This window comes from Lonchura striata, chromosome 31 (genome assembly GCF_050655825.1).
Source record: "Lonchura striata isolate lonStrDom1 chromosome 31, ASM5065582v1, whole genome shotgun sequence".
Classification (NCBI taxonomy): domain Eukaryota; kingdom Metazoa; phylum Chordata; class Aves; order Passeriformes; family Estrildidae; genus Lonchura; species Lonchura striata.
This window is the reverse complement of record NC_140733.1, coordinates 11,285,215-11,304,282: the sequence shown is the minus strand read 5'-3', so window position 1 is coordinate 11,304,282 and position 19,068 is coordinate 11,285,215.

Here is a 19,068-nt window from a genome sequence, read left to right as displayed (position 1 = left end):
CCAGGTTCCTGATGTCAGTTTGTAGGGCTCCCTTGGGTCTATCAGGGCAGCACAAGTTTGAGGTGGGGAACACTTTGGTGTGGGGTCCATCCTTCGATATAAGGATTCTTTGCAGTGAGGCCCCAGCCCAGGGCCAGGGGCCCCTGGGCACAACCTTTTTCCATTTTCCCTGGGAAAGAAAACTCAGCAGTCCAGGTTCCTGATGTCAGTTTGTAGTGCTCCCTTGGGTCTATCAGGGCAGCACAAGTTTGAGGTGGGGAACACTTTGGTGTGGGGTCCATCCTTCGATATAAGGATTCTTTGCAGTCAGGGCCAGGGGCCCCTGGGCACATCCTTTTTCCATTTTCCCTGGGAAAGAAAACTCAGCAGTCCAGGTTCCTGATGTCAGTTTGTAGGGCTCCCTTGGGTCTATCAGGGCAGCACAAGTTTGAGGTGGGGACAACTTTGGTGTGGGGTCCATCCTTCGATATAAGGATTTTTTGCAGTCAGGGCCAGGGGCCCCTGGGCACATCCTTTTTCCATTTTCCCTGGGAAAGAAAACTCAGCAGTCCAGGTTCCTGATGTCAGTTTGTAGGGCTCCCTTGGGTCTATCAGGGCAGCACAAGTTTGAGGTGGGGACAACTTCGGTGTGGGGTCCATCCTTCGATATAAGGATTTTTTGCAGTCAGGGCCAGGGGCCCCTGGGCACATCCTTTTTCCATTTTCCCTGGGAAAGAAAACTCAGCAGTCCAGGTTCCTGATGTCAGTTTGTAGGGCTCCCTTGGGTCTATCAGGGCAGCACAAGTTTGAGGTGGGGACAACTTCGGTGTGGGGTCCATCCTTCGATATAAGGATTTTTTGCAGTCAGGGCCAGGGGCCCAGGGCCTGGGGCCCCTGGGCACATCCTTTTTCCATTTTCCCTGGGAAAGAAAACTCAGCAGTCCAGGTTCCTGATGTCAGTTTGTAGGGCTCCCTTGGGTGTATCAGGGCAGCACAAGTTTGAGGTGGGGACAACTTCGGTGTGGGGTCCATCCTTCGATATAAGGATTTTTTGCAGTCAGGGCCAGGGGCCCCTGGGCACATCCTTTTTCCATTTTCCCTGGGAAAGAAAACTCAGCAGTCCAGGTTCCTGATGTCAGTTTGTAGGGCTCCCTTGGGTCTATCAGGGCAGCACAAGTTTGAGGTGGGGACAACTTCGGTGTGGGGTCCATCCTTCGATATAAGGATTTTTTGCAGTGTGGGCCCAGCCCATGGCCAGGGGCCCCTGGGCACATCCTTTTTCCATTTTCCCTGGGAAAGAAAACTCAGCAGTCCAGGTTCCTGATGTCAGTTTGTAGGGTTCCCTTGGGTCTATCAGGGCAGCACAATTTTGAGGTGGGGACAACTTTAATGTGGGGTCCATCCTTCGATATAAGGATTTTTTGCAGTCAGGGTATGGGGCCCAGGGCCAGGGGCCCCATGGCACATCCATTTTCCATTTTCCCTGGGAAAGAAAACTCAGCAGTCCAGGTTCCTGATGTCAGTTTGTAGGGCTCCCTTGGGTCTATCAGGGCAGCACAAGTTTGAGGTGGGGAACACTTTGGTGTGGGTTCCATCCTTCGATATAAGGATTCTTTGCAGTCAGGGCCAGGGGCCCCTGGGCACATCCTTTTTCCATTTTCCCTGGGAAAGGAAACACAGCAGTCCAGGTTCCTGATGTCAGTTTGTAGGGCTCCCTTGGGTCTATCAGGGCAGCACAAGTTTGAGGTGGGGACAACTTCGGTGTGGGGTCCATCCTTCGATATAAGGATTTTTTGCAGTCAGGGCCAGGGGCCCCTGGGCACATCCTTTTTCCATTTTCCCTGAGAAAGAAAACTCAGCAGTCCAGGTTCCTGATGTCAGTTTGTAGGGCTCCCTTTGGTCTATCAGGGCAGCACAAGTTTGAGGTGGGGACAACTTCGGTGTGGGGTCCGTCCTTCGATATAAGGATTTTTTGCAGTCAGGGTCAGGGGCCCCTGGCCATAACCGTTTTCCATTTTCCCTGGGAAAGAAAACTTAGCAGTCCAGGTTCCTGATGTCAGTTTGTAGGGCTCCCTTGGGTCTATCAGGGCAGCACAAGTTTGAGGTGGAGACAACTTCGGTGTGGGCTCCATCCTTCGATATAAGGATTTTTTGCAGTCAGGGCTAGGGGTCCCTGGACACATCCTTTTTCCATTTTCCCTGGGAAAGAAAACTCAGCAGTCCAGGTTCCTGATGTCAGTTTGTAGGGCTCCCTTGGGTCTATCATGGCAGCCCAAGTTTGAGGTGGGGACAACTTCGGTGTGGGGTCCATCCTTCGATATAAGGATTTTTTGCAGTGAGGCCCCAGCCCAGGGCCAGGGGCCCCTGGGCACAACCTTTTTCCATTTTCCCTGGGAAAGAAAACTCAGCAGTCCAGGTTCCTGATGTCAGTTTGTAGTGCTCCCTTGGGTCTATCAGGGCAGCACAAGTTTGAGGTGGGGAACACTTTGGTGTGGGGTCCATCCTTCGATATAAGGATTCTTTGCAGTCAGGGCCAGGGGCCCCTGGGCACATCCTTTTTCCATTTTCCCTGGGAAAGAAAACACAGCAGTCCAGGTTCCTGATGTCAGTTTGTAGGGCTCCTTTGGGTCTATCAGGGCAGCAAAAGTTTGAGGTGGGGACAACTTCGGTGTGGGCTCCATCCTTCGATATAAGGATTCTTTGCAGTGAGGCCGCAGCCCAGGGCCAGGGGCCCCTGGGCACATCCTTTTTCCATTTTCCCTGGGAAAGAAAACTCAGCAGTCCAGGTTCCAGATGTCAGTTTGTAGGGCTCCCTTGGGTCTATCATGGCAGCCCAAGTTTGAGGTGGGGACAACTTCGGTGTGGGGTCCATCCTTCGATATAAGGATTTTTTGCACTCAGGGTATGGGGCCCAGGGCCAGGGGCCCCTGGGCACATCCTTTTTCCATTTTCCCTGGGAAAGAAAACTCGGCAGTCCAGGTTCCTGATGTCAGTTTGTAGGGTTCCCTTGGGTGTATCAGGGCAGCACAAGTTTGAGGTGGAGACAACTTTGATGTGGGGCCCATCCTTCGATATAAGGATTTTTTGCAGTCAGGGCCAGGGGCCCCTGGGCACATCCTTTTTCCATTTTCCCTGGGAAAGAAAACTCAGCAGTCCAGGTTCCTGATGTCAGTTTGTAGGGCTCCCTTGGGTCTATCAGGGCAGTACGAGTTTGAGGTGGGGACAACTTCGGTGTGGGCTCCATCCTTCGATATAAGGATTTTTTGCAGTCAGGGCCAGGGACCCCTGGGCACATCCTTTTTCCATTTTCCCTGGGAAAGAAAACTCAGCAGTCCAGGTTCCTGATGTCAGTTTGTAGGGCTCCCTTGGGTCTATCAGGGCAGCACAAGTTTGAGGTGGGGACAACTTCGGTGTGGGGTCCATCCTTCGATATAAGGATTTTTTACAGTCAGGGCCAGGGGCCCCTGGGCACATCCTTTTTCCATTTCCCCTGGGAAAGAAAACTCAGCAGTCCAGGTTCGTGATGTCAGTTTGTAGGGCTCCCTTGGGTCTATCAGGGCAGCACAAGTTTGAGGTGGGGACAACTTCGGTGTGGGGTCCATCCTTCGATATAAGGATTTTTTGCAGTCAGGGCCAGGGGCCCCTGGGCACATCCTTTTTCCATTTTCCCTGGGAAAGAAAACTCAGCAGTCCAGGTTCCTGATGTCAGTTTGTAGGGCTCCCTTGGGTCTATCAGGGCAGCACAAGTATGAGGTGGGGACAAATTTGGTGTGGGCTCCATCCTTCGATATAAGGAATTTTTGCAGTCAGGGCCAGGGGCCCCTGGGCACATCCTTTTTCCATTTTCCCTGGGAAAGAAAACTCAGCAGTCCAGGTTCCTGATGTCAGTTTGTAGGGCTCCCTTGGGTCTATCAGGGCAGCACAAGTTTGAGGTGGGGACAACTTCGGTGTGGGGTCCATCCTTCGATATAAGGATTTTTTGTAGTGAGGCCCCAGCCCAGGGCCAGGGGCCCCTGGGCACATCCTTTTTCCATTTTCCCTGGGAAAGAAAACTCACCAGTCCAGGTTCCTGATGTCAGTTTGTAGGGCTCCCTTGGGTCTATCAGGGCAGCACAAGTTTGAGGTGGGGACAACTTCGGTGTGGGGTCCATCCTTCGATATAAGGATTTTTTGCAGTCAGGGCAAGGGGTCCCTGGGCACATCCTTTTTCCATTTTCCCTGGGAAAGAAAACTCAGCAGTCCAGGTTCCTGATGTCAGTTTGTAGGGCTCCCTTGGGTCTATCAGGGCAGCACAAGTTTGAGGTGGGGACAACTTCGGTGTGGGGTCCATCCTTCGATATAAGGATTCTTTGCAGTGTGGGCCCAGCCCATGGCCAGGGGCCCCTGGGCACATCCTTTTTCCATTTTCCCTGGGAAAGAAAACTCAGCAGTCCAGGTTCCTGATGTCAGTTTGTAGGGTTCCCTTGGGTGTATCAGGGCAGCACAATTTTGAGGTGGGGACAACTTTAATGTAGGGTCCATCCTTCGATATAAGGATTTTTTGCAGTCAGGGCCAGGGGCCCCTGGGCACGTCCTTTTTCCATTTTCCCTGGGAAAGAAAACTCAGCAGTCCAGGTTCCTGATGTCAGTTTGTAGGGCTCCCTTGGGTCTATCAGGGCAGCACAAGTTTGAGGTGGGGAACACTTTGGTGTGGGTTCCATCCTTCGATATAAGGATTCTTTGCAGTCAGGGCCAGGGGCCCCTGGGCACATCCTTTTTCCATTTTCCCTGGGAAAGAAAACACAGCAGTCCAGGTTCCTGATGTCAGTTTGTAGGGCTCCCTTGGGTCTATCAGGGCAGCACAAGTTTGAGGTGGGGACAACTTTGGTGTGGGGTCCATCCTTCGATATAAGGATTTTTTGCAGTCAGGGCCAGGGGCCCTTGGGCACATCCTTTTTCCATTTTCCCTGGGAAAGAAAACTCAGCAGTCCAGGTTCCTGATGTCAGTTTGTAGGGCTCCCTTGGGTCTATCAGGGCAGCACAAGTTTGAGGTGGGGACAACTTCGGTGTGGGGTCCGTCCTTCGATATAAGGATTTATTGCAGTCAGGGTCAGGGGCCCCTGGCCATAACCGTTTTCCATTTTCCCTGGGAAAGAAAACTCAGCAGTCCAGGTTCCTGATGTCAGTTTGTAGGGCTCCCTTGGGTCTATCATGGCAGCAAAAGTTTGAGGTGGGGACAACTTCGGTGTGGGCTCCATCCTTCGATATAAGGATTCTTTGCAGTGAGGCCCCAGCCCAGGGCCAGGGGCCCCTGGGCACATCCTTTTTCCATTTTCCCTGGGAAAGAAAACTCAGCAGTCCAAGTTCCTGATGTCAGTTTGTAGGGCTCCCTTGGGTCTAGCATGGCAGCCCAAGTTTGAGGTGGGGACAACTTCGGTGTGGGGTCCATCCTTCGATATAAGGATTTTTTACAGTCAGGGCCAGGGGCCCCTGGGCACATCCTTTTTCCATTTTCCCTGGGAAAGAAAACTCAGCAGTCCAGGTTCCTGATGTCAGTTTGTAGGGCTCCCTTGGGTCTATCAGGGCAGCACAAGTTTGAGGTGGGGACAACTTCGGTGTGGGGTCCATCCTTCGATATAAGGATTTTTTGCACTCAGGGTATGGGGCCCAGGGCCAGGGGCCCCTGGGCACATCCTTTTTCCATTTTCCCTGGGAAAGAAAACTCGGCAGTCCAGGTTCCTGATGTCAGTTTGTAGGGTTCCCTTGGGTGTATCAGGGCAGCACAAGTTTGAGGTGGGGACAACTTTGATGTGGGGCCCATCCTTCGATATAAGGATTTTTTGCAGTCAGGGCCAGGGGCCCCTGGGCACATCCTTTTTCCATTTTCCCTGGGAAAGAAAACTCAGCAGTCCAGGTTCCTGATGTCAGTTTGTAGGGCTCCCTTGGGTCTATCAGGGCAGCACAAGTTTGAGGTGGGGACAACTTTGGTGTGGGGTCCATCCTTCGATATAAGGATTTTTTGCAGTCAGGCCCCAGCCCAGGGCCAGGGGCCCCTGGGCACAACCTTTTTCCATTTTCCCTGGGAAAGAAAACTCAGCAGTCCAGGTTCCTGATGTCAGTTTGTAGGGTTCCCTTGGGTGTATCAGGGCAGCACAAGTTTGAGGAGGGGACAACTTTGGTGTGGGGTCCATCCTTCGATATAAGGATATTTTGCAGTCAGGGCCAGGGGCCCCATGGCACATCCTTTTTCCATTTTCCCTGGGAAAGGAAACTCAGCAGTCCAGGTTCCTGATGTCAGTTTGTAGGGCTCCCTTGGGTCTATCAGGGCAGCACAAGTTTGAGGTGGCAACAACTTCGGTGTGGGGTCCATCCTTCGATATAAGGATTTTTTGTAGTGAGGCCCCAGCCCAGGGCCAGGGGCCCCTGGGCACATCCTTTTTCCATTTTCCCTGGGAAAGAAAACTCAGCAGTCCAGGTTCCTGATGTCAGTTTGTAGGGCTCCCTTGGGTCTATCAGGGCAGCACAAGTTTGAGGTGGGGACAACTTCGGTGTGGGGTGCATCCTTTGATATAAGGATTCTTTGCAGTCAGGGCCAGGGGCCCCTGGGCACATTTCTCCTGGGAAAGAAAACTCAGCAGTCCAGGTTCCTGATGTCAGTTTGTAGGGCTCCCTTGGGTCTATCAGGGTAGCACAAGTTTGAGGTGGGGACAACTTCGGTGTGGGGTCCATCCTTCGATATAAGGATTTTTTGCAGTCAGGGCCAGGGGCCCCAGGGCACATCCTTTTTCCATTTTCCCTGGGAAAGAAAACTCAGCAGTCCAGGTTCCTGATGTCAGTTTGTAGGGCTGCCTTGGGTCTATCAGGGCAGCACAAGTTTGAGGTGGGGACAACTTCGGTGTGGGGTCCATCCTTCGATATAAGGATTTTTTTCAGTCAGGGCCAAGGACCCCCGGGCACAACCTTTGGCCATTTTCCCTGGGAAAGAAAACTCAGCAGTCCAGGTTCCTGATGTCAGTTTGTAGGGCTCCCTTGGGTCTATCAGGGCAGCACAAGTTTGAGGTGGGGACAACTTCGGTGTGGGGTCCATCCTTCGATATAAGGATTTTTTGCAGTCAGGGCCAGGGGCCCCTGGGCACATCCTTTTTCCATTTTCCCTGGGAAAGAAAACTCAGCAGTCCAGGTTCCTGATGTCAGTTTGTAGGGCTCCCTTGGGTCTATCAGGGTAGCACAAGTTTGAGGTGGGGACAACTTCGGTGTGGGGTCCATCCATCGATATAAGGATTCTTTGCAGTGAGGTCGCAGCCCTGGGCCAGGGGCCCCTGGGCACATCCTTTTTCCATTTTCCCTGGGAAAGAAAACTCAGCAGTCCAGGTTCCTGATGTCAGTTTGTAGGGCTCCCTTGGGTGTATCAGGGCAGCACAAGTTTGAGGTGGGGACAACTTCGGTGTGGGGTCCATCCTTCGATATAAGGATTCTTTGCAGTCAGGGCCAGGGGCCCCTGGGCACATCCTTTTTCCATTTTCCCTGGGAAAGAAAACTCAGCAGTCCAGGTTCCTGATGTCAGTTTGTAGGGCTCCCTTGGGTCTATCAGGGCAGCACAAGTTTGAGGTGGGGACAACTTCGGTGTGGGGTCCATCCTTCGATATAAGGATTTTTTGCAGTCAGGGCCAGGGGCCCCAGGGCACATCCTTTTTCCATTTTCCCTGGGAAAGAAAACTCAGCAGTCCAGGTTCCTGATGTCAGTTTGTAGGGCTCCCTTGGGTCTATCAGGGCAGCACAAGTTTGAGGTGGGGACAACTTCGGTGTGGGGTCCATCCTTCGATATAAGGATTTTTTGCAGTCAGGGCCAGGGGCCCCAGGGCACATCCTTTGGCCATTTTCCCTGGGAAAGGAAACTCAGCAGTCCCGGTTCCTGATGTCAGTTTGTAGGGCTCCCTTGGGTGTATCAGGGCAGCACAAGTTTGAGGTGGGGACAACTTCGGTGTGGGGTCCATCCTTCGATATAAGGATTCTTTGCAATGAGGTCCCTACCCAGGTACAGGGGCCCCTGGGCACATCCTTTGGCCATTTTCCCTGGGAAAGAAAACTCAGCAGTCCAGGTTCCTGATGTCAGTTTGTAGGGCTCCCTTGGGTCTATCAGGGCAGCACAAGTTTGAGGTGGGGACAACTTCAGTGTGGGCTCCATCCTTCGATATAAGGATTCTTCGCAGTCAGGGCCAGGGGCCCCTGGGCACATCCTTTTTCCATTTTCCCTGGGAAAGAAAACTCAGCAGTCCAGGTTCCTGATGTCAGTTTTTAGGGCTCCCTTGGGTCTATCAGGGCAGCACAAGTTTGAGGTGGGGACAACTTCGGTGTGGGGTCCATCCTTCGATATAAGGATTTTTTGCAGTCAGGGCCAGGGGCCCCAGGGCACATCCTTTTTCCATTTTCCCTGGGAAAGAAAACTCAGCAGTCCAGGTTCCTGATGTCAGTTTGTAGGGCTCCCTTGGGTCTATCAGGGCAGCACAAGTTTGAGGTGGGGACAACTTCGGTGTGGGGTCCATCCTTCGATATAAGGATTTCTTGTAGTGAGGACCCTGCCCAAGGCCAGCGGCCCCTGGGCACAACCTTTTTCCATTTTCCCTGGGAAAGAAAACTCAGCAGTCCAGGTTCCTGATGTCAGTTTGTAGGGCTCCCTTGGGTCTATCAGGGCAGCACAAGTTTGAGGTGGGGACAACTTCGGTGTGGGGTCCATCCTTCGATATAAGGATTCTTTGCAGTGAGGTCGCAGCCCTGGGCGAGCGGCCCCTGGGCACATTCTTTTTCCATTTTCCCTGGGAAAGAAAACTCAGCAGTCCAGGTTCCTGATGTCAGTTTGTAGGGCTGCCTTGGGTCTATCAGGGCAGTACAAGTTTGAGGTGGGCACAGCTTCGGTGTGGGGTCCATCCTTCGATATAAGGATTATTTGCAGTCAGGGCTAGGTGCCCCTGGGCACATCCATTTTCCATTTTCCCTGGGAAAGAAAACTCAGCAGTCCAGGTTCCTGATGTCAGTTTGTAGGGCTCCCTTGGGTCTATCAGGGCAGCACAAGTTTGAGGTGGGGACAACTTCGGTGTGGGGTCCATCCTTCGATATAAGGATTTTTTGCAGTCAGGGCCAGGGGCCCCTGGGCACATCCTTTTTCCATTTTCCCTGGGAAAGAAAACTCAGCAGTCCAGGTTCCTGATGTCAGTTTGTAGGGCTCCCTTGGGTCTATCAGGGCAGCACAAGTTTGAGGTGGGGACAACTTCGGTGTGGGGTCCATCCTTCGATATAAGGATTTTTTATAGTGAGGCCCCAGCCCAGGGCCACGGGCCCCTGGGCACATCCTTTTTCCATTTTCCCTGGGAAAGAAAACTCAGCAGTCCAGGTTCCTGATGTCAGTTTGTAGGGCTCCCTTGGGTCTATCAGGGCAGCACAAGTTTGAGGTGGGGACAACTTCAGTGTGGGGTCCATCCTTCTATATATGGATTCTTTGCAGTCAGGGCCAGGGGCCCCAGGGCACATCCTTTGGCCATTTTCCCTGGGAAAGGAAACTCAGCAGTCCCGGTTCCTGATGTCAGTTTGTAGGGCTCCCTTGGGTCTATCAGGGCAGCACAAGTTTGAGGTGGGGACAACTTCGCTGTGGGGTCCATCCTTCAATATAAGGATTCTTTGCAGTCAGGGCCAGGGGCCCCTGGGCACATCCTTTTTCCATTTTCCCTGGGAAAGAAAACTCAGCTGTCCAGGTTCCTGATGTCAGTTTGTAGGGCTCCCTTGGGTCTATCAGGGCAGCACAAGTTTGAGGTGGGGACAACTTCGGTGTGGGGTCCATCCTTCGATATAAGGATTTTTTGCAGTCAGGGCCAGGGGCCCCAGGGCACATCCTTTTTCCATTTTCCCTGGGAAAGAAAACTCAGCAGTCCAGGTTCCTGATGTCAGTTTGTAGGGCTCCCTGGGGTCTATCAGGGCAGCACAAGTTTGAGCTGGGGAGAACTTCGGTGTGGGGTCCATCCTTCGATATAAGGATATTTTGCAGTCAGGGCCAGGGGCCCCTGGGCACATCCTTTTTCCATTTTCCCTGGGAAAGAAAACTCAGCAGTCCAGGTTCCTGATGTCAGTTTGTAGGGCTCCCTTGGGTCTATCAGGGCAGCACAAGTTTGAGGTGGGGACAACTTCGGTGTGGGGTCCATCCTTCGATATAAGGATTCTTTGCAATGAGGTCCCTACCCAGGTACAGGGGCCCCTGGGCACATCCTTTGGCCATTTTCCCTGGGAAAGAAAACTCAGCAGTCCAGGTTCCTGATGTCAGTTTGTAGGGCTCCCTTGGGTCTATCAGGGCAGCACAAGTTTGAGGTGGGGACAACTTCGGTGTGGGGTCCATCCTTCGATATAAGGATTCTTTGCAGTGAGGTCGCTGCCCTGGGCCAGGGGCCCCTGGGCACATTCTTCTTCCATTTTCTCTGGGAAAGAAAACTCAGCAGTCCAGGTTCCTGATGTCAGTTTGTAGGGCTCCCTTGGGTGTATCAGGGCAGCACAAGTTTGAGGTGGGGACAACTTCGGTGTGGGGTCCATTCTTCGATATAAGGATTCTTTGCAGTGAGGTCGCAGCCCTGGGCGAGCGGCCCCTGGGCACATTCTTTTTCCATTTTCTCTGGGAAAGAAAACTCAGCAGTCCAGGTTCCTGATGTCAGTTTGTAGGGCTGCCTTGGGTCTATCAGGGCAGTACAAGTTTGAGGTGGGCACAGCTTCGGTGTGGGGTCCGTCCTTCGATATAAGGATTATTTGCAGTCAGGGCTAGGTGCCCCTGGGCACATCCATTTTCCATTTTCCCTGGGAAAGAAAACTCAGCAGTCCAGGTTCCTGATGTCAGTTTGTAGGGCTCCCTTGGGTCTATCAGGGCAGCACAAGTTTGAGGTGGGGACAACTTCGGTGTGGGGTCCATCCTTCGATATAAGGATTTTTTGCAGTCAGGGCCAGGGGCCCCTGGGCACATCCTTTTTCCATTTTCCCTGGGAAAGAAAACTCAGCAGTCCAGGTTCCTGATGTCAGTTTGTAGGGCTCCCTTGGGTCTATCAGGGCAGCACAAGTTTGAGGTGGGGACAACTTCGGTGTGGGGTCCATCCTTCGATATAAGGATTTTTTATAGTGAGGCCCCAGCCCAGGGCCACGGGCCCCTGGGCACATCCTTTTTCCATTTTCCCTGGGAAAGAAAACTCAGCAGTCCAGGTTCCTGATGTCAGTTTGTAGGGCTCCCTTGGGTCTATCAGGGCAGCACAAGTTTGAGGTGGGGACAACTTCGGTGTGGGGTCCATCCTTCAATATAAGGATTCTTTGCAGTCAGGGCCAGGGGCCCCTGGGCACATCCTTTTTCCATTTTCCCTGGGAAAGAAAACTCAGCAGTCCAGGTTCCTGATGTCAGTTTGTAGGGCTCCCTTGGGTCTATCAGGGCAGCACAAGTTTGAGGTGGGGACAACTTCGGTGTGGGGTCCATCCTTCGATATAAGGATTTTTTGCAGTCAGGGCCAGGGGCCCCAGGGCACATCCTTTTTCCATTTTCCCTGGGAAAGAAAACTCAGCAGTCCAGGTTCCTGATGTCAGTTTGTAGGGCTCCCTTGGGTCTATCAGGGCAGCACAAGTTTGAGGTGGCAACAACTTCGGTGTGGGGTCCATCCTTCGATATAAGGATTTTTTGTAGTGAGGCCCCAGCCCAGGGCCAGGGGCCACTGGGCACATCCTTTTTCCATTTTCCCTGGGAAAGAAAACTCAGCAGTCCAGGTTCCTGATGTCAGTTTGTAGGGCTCCCTTGGGTCTATCAGGGCAGCACAAGTTTGAGGTGGGGACAACTTCGGTGTGGGGTCCATTCTTCAATATAAGGATTCTTTGTAGTGAGGTCGCTGCCCTGGGCCAGGGGCCCCTGGGCACATTCTTCTTCCATTTTCTCTGGGAAAGAAAACTCAGCAGTCCAGGTTCCTGATGTCAGTTTGTAGGGCTCCCTTGGGTGTATCAGGGCAGCACAAGTTTAAGGTGGGGACAACTTCGGTGTGGGGTCCATTCTTCGATATAAGGATTCTTTGCAGTGAGGTCGCAGCCCTGGGCGAGCGGCCCCTGGGCACATTCTTTTTCCATTTTCCCTGGGAAAGAAAACTCAGCAGTCCAGGTTCCTGATGTCAGTTTGTAGGGCTGCCTTGGGTCTATCAGGGCAGTACAAGTTTGAGGTGGGCACAGCTTCGGTGTGGGGTCCATCCTTCGATATAAGGATTATTTGCAGTCAGGGCTAGGTGCCCCTGGGCACATCCATTTTCCATTTTCCCTGGGAAAGAAAACTCAGCAGTCCAGGTTCCTGATGTCAGTTTGTAGGGCTCCCTTGGGTCTATCAGGGCAGCACAAGTTTGAGGTGGGGACAACTTCGGTGTGGGGTCCATCCTTCGATATAAGGATTTTTTGCAGTCAGGGCCAGGGGCCCCTGGGCACATCCTTTTTCCATTTTCCCTGGGAAAGAAAACTCAGCAGTCCAGGTTCCTGATGTCAGTTTGTAGGGCTCCCTTGGGTCTATCAGGGCAGCACAAGTTTGAGGTGGGGACAACTTCGGTGTGGGGTCCATCCTTCGATATAAGGATTTTTTATAGTGAGGCCCCAGCCCAGGGCCACGGGCCCCTGGGCACATCCTTTTTCCATTTTCCCTGGGAAAGAAAACTCAGCAGTCCAGGTTCCTGATGTCAGTTTGTAGGGCTCCCTTGGGTCTATCAGGGCAGCACAAGTTTGAGGTGGGGACAACTTCAGTGTGGGGTCCATCCTTCTATATATGGATTCTTTGCAGTCAGGGCCAGGGGCCCCAGGGCACATCCTTTGGCCATTTTCCCTGGGAAAGGAAACTCAGCAGTCCCGGTTCCTGATGTCAGTTTGTAGGGCTCCCTTGGGTCTATCAGGGCAGCACAAGTTTGAGGTGGGGACAACTTCGCTGTGGGGTCCATCCTTCAATATAAGGATTCTTTGCAGTCAGGGCCAGGGGCCCCTGGGCACATCCTTTTTCCATTTTCCCTGGGAAAGAAAACTCAGCTGTCCAGGTTCCTGATGTCAGTTTGTAGGGCTCCCTTGGGTCTATCAGGGCAGCACAAGTTTGAGGTGGGGACAACTTCGGTGTGGGGTCCATCCTTCGATATAAGGATTTTTTGCAGTCAGGGCCAGGGGCCCCAGGGCACATCCTTTTTCCATTTTCCCTGGGAAAGAAAACTCAGCAGTCCAGGTTCCTGATGTCAGTTTGTAGGGCTCCCTGGGGTCTATCAGGGCAGCACAAGTTTGAGCTGGGGAGAACTTCGGTGTGGGGTCCATCCTTCGATATAAGGATATTTTGCAGTCAGGGCCAGGGGCCCCTGGGCACATCCTTTTTCCATTTTCCCTGGGAAAGAAAACTCAGCAGTCCAGGTTCCTGATGTCAGTTTGTAGGGCTCCCTTGGGTCTATCAGGGCAGCACAAGTTTGAGGTGGGGACAACTTCGGTGTGGGGTCCATCCTTCGATATAAGGATTCTTTGCAATGAGGTCCCTACCCAGGTACAGGGGCCCCTGGGCACATCCTTTGGCCATTTTCCCTGGGAAAGAAAACTCAGCAGTCCAGGTTCCTGATGTCAGTTTGTAGGGCTCCCTTGGGTCTATCAGGGCAGCACAAGTTTGAGGTGGGGACAACTTCGGTGTGGGGTCCATCCTTCGATATAAGGATTCTTTGCAGTGAGGTCGCTGCCCTGGGCCAGGGGCCCCTGGGCACATTCTTCTTCCATTTTCTCTGGGAAAGAAAACTCAGCAGTCCAGGTTCCTGATGTCAGTTTGTAGGGCTCCCTTGGGTGTATCAGGGCAGCACAAGTTTGAGGTGGGGACAACTTCGGTGTGGGGTCCATTCTTCGATATAAGGATTCTTTGCAGTGAGGTCGCAGCCCTGGGCGAGCGGCCCCTGGGCACATTCTTTTTCCATTTTCTCTGGGAAAGAAAACTCAGCAGTCCAGGTTCCTGATGTCAGTTTGTAGGGCTGCCTTGGGTCTATCAGGGCAGTACAAGTTTGAGGTGGGCACAGCTTCGGTGTGGGGTCCGTCCTTCGATATAAGGATTATTTGCAGTCAGGGCTAGGTGCCCCTGGGCACATCCATTTTCCATTTTCCCTGGGAAAGAAAACTCAGCAGTCCAGGTTCCTGATGTCAGTTTGTAGGGCTCCCTTGGGTCTATCAGGGCAGCACAAGTTTGAGGTGGGGACAACTTCGGTGTGGGGTCCATCCTTCGATATAAGGATTTTTTGCAGTCAGGGCCAGGGGCCCCTGGGCACATCCTTTTTCCATTTTCCCTGGGAAAGAAAACTCAGCAGTCCAGGTTCCTGATGTCAGTTTGTAGGGCTCCCTTGGGTCTATCAGGGCAGCACAAGTTTGAGGTGGGGACAACTTCGGTGTGGGGTCCATCCTTCGATATAAGGATTTTTTATAGTGAGGCCCCAGCCCAGGGCCACGGGCCCCTGGGCACATCCTTTTTCCATTTTCCCTGGGAAAGAAAACTCAGCAGTCCAGGTTCCTGATGTCAGTTTGTAGGGCTCCCTTGGGTCTATCAGGGCAGCACAAGTTTGAGGTGGGGACAACTTCGGTGTGGGGTCCATCCTTCAATATAAGGATTCTTTGCAGTCAGGGCCAGGGGCCCCTGGGCACATCCTTTTTCCATTTTCCCTGGGAAAGAAAACTCAGCAGTCCAGGTTCCTGATGTCAGTTTGTAGGGCTCCCTTGGGTCTATCAGGGCAGCACAAGTTTGAGGTGGGGACAACTTCGGTGTGGGGTCCATCCTTCGATATAAGGATTTTTTGCAGTCAGGGCCAGGGGCCCCAGGGCACATCCTTTTTCCATTTTCCCTGGGAAAGAAAACTCAGCAGTCCAGGTTCCTGATGTCAGTTTGTAGGGCTCCCTTGGGTCTATCAGGGCAGCACAAGTTTGAGGTGGCAACAACTTCGGTGTGGGGTCCATCCTTCGATATAAGGATTTTTTGTAGTGAGGCCCCAGCCCAGGGCCAGGGGCCCCTGGGCACATCCTTTTTCCATTTTCCCTGGGAAAGAAAACTCAGCAGTCCAGGTTCCTGATGTCAGTTTGTAGGGCTCCCTTGGGTCTATCAGGGCAGCACAAGTTTGAGGTGGGGACAACTTCGGTGTGGGGTGCATCCTTTGATATAAGGATTCTTTGCAGTCAGGGCCAGGGGCCCCTGGGCACATTTCTCCTGGGAAAGAAAACTCAGCAGTCCAGGTTCCTGATGTCAGTTTGTAGGGCTCCCTTGGGTCTATCAGGGTAGCACAAGTTTGAGGTGGGGACAACTTTGGTGTGGGGTCCATCCTTCGATATAAGGATTTTTTGCAGTCAGGGCCAGGGGCCCCAGGGCACATCCTTTTTCCATTTTCCCTGGGAAAGAAAACTCAGCAGTCCAGGTTCCTGATGTCAGTTTGTAGGGCTGCCTTGGGTCTATCAGGGCAGCACAAGTTTGAGGTGGGGACAACTTCGGTGTGGGGTCCATCCTTCGATATAAGGATTTTTTTCAGTCAGGGCCAAGGACCCCCGGGCACAACCTTTGGCCATTTTCCCTGGGAAAGAAAACTCAGCAGTCCAGGTTCCTGATGTCAGTTTGTAGGGCTCCCTTGGGTCTATCAGGGCAGCACAAGTTTGAGGTGGGGACAACTTCGGTGTGGGGTCCATCCTTCGATATAAGGATTTTTTGCAGTCAGGGCCAGGGGCCCCTGGGCACATCCTTTTTCCATTTTCCCTGGGAAAGAAAACTCAGCAGTCCAGGTTCCTGATGTCAGTTTGTAGGGCTCCCTTGGGTCTATCAGGGTAGCACAAGTTTGAGGTGGGGACAACTTCGGTGTGGGGTCCATCCATCGATATAAGGATTCTTTGCAGTGAGGTCGCAGCCCTGGGCCAGGGGCCCCTGGGCACATCCTTTTTCCATTTTCCCTGGGAAAGAAAACTCAGCAGTCCAGGTTCCTGATGTCAGTTTGTAGGGCTCCCTTGGGTGTATCAGGGCAGCACAAGTTTGAGGTGGGGACAACTTCGGTGTGGGGTCCATCCTTCGATATAAGGATTCTTTGCAGTCAGGGCCAGGGGCCCCTGGGCACATCCTTTTTCCATTTTCCCTGGGAAAGAAAACTCAGCAGTCCAGGTTCCTGATGTCAGTTTGTAGGGCTCCCTTGGGTCTATCAGGGCAGCACAAGTTTGAGGTGGGGACAACTTCGGTGTGGGGTCCATCCTTCGATATAAGGATTTTTTGCAGTCAGGGCCAGGGGCCCCAGGGCACATCCTTTTTCCATTTTCCCTGGGAAAGAAAACTCAGCAGTCCAGGTTCCTGATGTCAGTTTGTAGGGCTCCCTTGGGTCTATCAGGGCAGCACAAGTTTGAGGTGGGGACAACTTCGGTGTGGGGTCCATCCTTCGATATAAGGATTTTTTGCAGTCAGGGCCAGGGGCCCCAGGGCACATCCTTTGGCCATTTTCCCTGGGAAAGGAAACTCAGCAGTCCCGGTTCCTGATGTCAGTTTGTAGGGCTCCCTTGGGTGTATCAGGGCAGCACAAGTTTGAGGTGGGGACAACTTCGGTGTGGGGTCCATCCTTCGATATAAGGATTCTTTGCAATGAGGTCCCTACCCAGGTACAGGGGCCCCTGGGCACATCCTTTGGCCATTTTCCCTGGGAAAGAAAACTCAGCAGTCCAGGTTCCTGATGTCAGTTTGTAGGGCTCCCTTGGGTGTATCAGGGCAGCACAAGTTTGAGGTGGGGACAACTTCGGTGTGGGATCCATCCTTCGATATAAGGATTTTTTGCAGTGAGGTCCCAGCACAGGGCCAGGGGCCCCTGGGCACATCCATTTTCCATTTTCCCTGGGAAAGAAAACTCAGCAGTCCAGGTTCCTGATGTCAGTTTGTAGGGCTCCCTTGGGTCTATCAGGGCAGCACAAGTTTGAGGTGGGGACAACTTCAGTGTGGGCTCCATCCTTCGATATAAGGATTCTTTGCAGTCAGGGCCAGGGGCCCCTGGGCACATCCTTTTTCCATTTTCCCTGGGAAAGAAAACTCAGCAGTCCAGGTTCCTGATGTCAGTTTTTAGGGCTCCCTTGGGTCTATCAGGGCAGCACAAGTTTGAGGTGGGGACAACTTCGGTGTGGGGTCCATCCTTCGATATAAGGATTTCTTGTAGTGAGGACCCTGCCCAAGGCCAGCGGCCCCTGGGCACAACCTTTTTCCATTTTCCCTGGGAAAGAAAACTCAGCAGTCCAGGTTCCTGATGTCAGTTTGTAGGGCTCCCTTGGGTCTATCAGGGCAGCACAAGTTTGAGGTGGGGACAACTTCGGTGTGGGGTCCATCCTTCGATATAAGGATTTTTTGCAGTCAGGGCCAGGGGCCCCAGGGCACATCCTTTTTCCATTTTCCCTGGGAAAGAAAACTCAGCAGTCCAGGTTCCTGATGTCAGTTTGTAGGGCTCCCTTGGGTCTATCAGGGCAGCACAAGTTTGAGGTGGGGACAACTTCGGTGTGGGGTCCATTCTTCAATATAAGGATTCTTTGTAGTGAGGTCGCTGCCCTCGGCCAGGGGCCCCTGGGCACATTCTTCTTCCATTTTCTCTGGGAAAGAAAACTCAGCAGTCCAGGTTCCTGATGTCAGTTTGTAGGGCTCCCTTGGGTGTATCAGGGCAGCACAAGTTTAAGGTGGGGACAACTTCGGTGTGGGGTCCATTCTTCGATATAAGGATTCTTTGCAGTGAGGTCGCAGCCCTGGGCGAGCGGCCCCTGGGCACATTCTTTTTCCATTTTCCCTGGGAAAGAAAACTCAGCAGTCCAGGTTCCTGATGTCAGTTTGTAGGGCTGCCTTGGGTCTATCAGGGCAGTACAAGTTTGAGGTGGGCACAGCTTCGGTGTGGGGTCCATCCTTCGATATAAGGATTATTTGCAGTCAGGGCTAGGTGCCCCTGGGCACATCCATTTTCCATTTTCCCTGGGAAAGAAAACTCAGCAGTCCAGGTTCCTGATGTCAGTTTGTAGGGCTCCCTTGGGTCTATCAGGGCAGCACAAGTTTGAGGTGGGGACAACTTCGGTGTGGGGTCCATCCTTCGATATAAGGATTTTTTGCAGTCAGGGCCAGGGGCCCCTGGGCACATCCTTTTTCCATTTTCCCTGGGAAAGAAAACTCAGCAGTCCAGGTTCCTGATGTCAGTTTGTAGGGCTCCCTTGGGTCTATCAGGGCAGCACAAGTTTGAGGTGGGGACAACTTCGGTGTGGGGTCCATCCTTCGATATAAGGATTTTTTATAGTGAGGCCCCAGCCCAGGTCCAGGGGCCCCTGGGCACATCCTTTTTCCATTTTCCCTGGGAAAGAAAACTCAGCAGTCCAGGTTCCTGATGTCAGTTTGTAGGGCTCCCTTGGGTCTATCAGGGCAGCACAAGTTTGAGGTGGGGACAACTTCGGTGTGGGGTCCATCCTTCAATATAAGGATTTTTTGCAGTCAGGGCCAGGGGCCCCTGGGCACATCCTTTTTCCATTTTCCCTGGGAAAGAAAACTCAGCAGTCCAGGTTCCTGATGTCAGTTTGTAGGGCTCCCTTGGGTCTATCAGGGCAGCACAAGTTTGAGGTGGGGACAACTTCGGTGTGGGGTCCATCCTTCGATATAAGGATTTTTTGCAGTCAGGGCCAGGGGCCCCAGGGGACATCCTTTTTCCATTTTCCCTGGGAAAGAAAACTCAGCAGTCCAGGTTCCTGATGTCAGTTTGTAGGGCTCCCTGGGGTCTATCAGGGCAGCACAAGTTTGAGCTGGGGAGAACTTCGGTGTGGGGTCCATCCTTCGATATAAGGATATTTTGCAGTCAGGGCCAGGGGCCCCTGGGCACATCCTTTTTCCATTTTCCCTGGGAAAGAAAACTCAGCAGTCCAGGTTCCTGATGTCAGTTTGTAGGGCTCCCTTGGGTCTATCAGGGCAGCACAAGTTTGAGGTGGGGACAACTTCGGTGTGGGGTCCATCCTTCGATATAAGGATTTTTTTCAGTCAGGGCCAAGGGCCCCCGGGCACAACCTTTGGCCATTTTCCCTGGGAAAGAAAACTCAGCAGTCCAGGTTCCT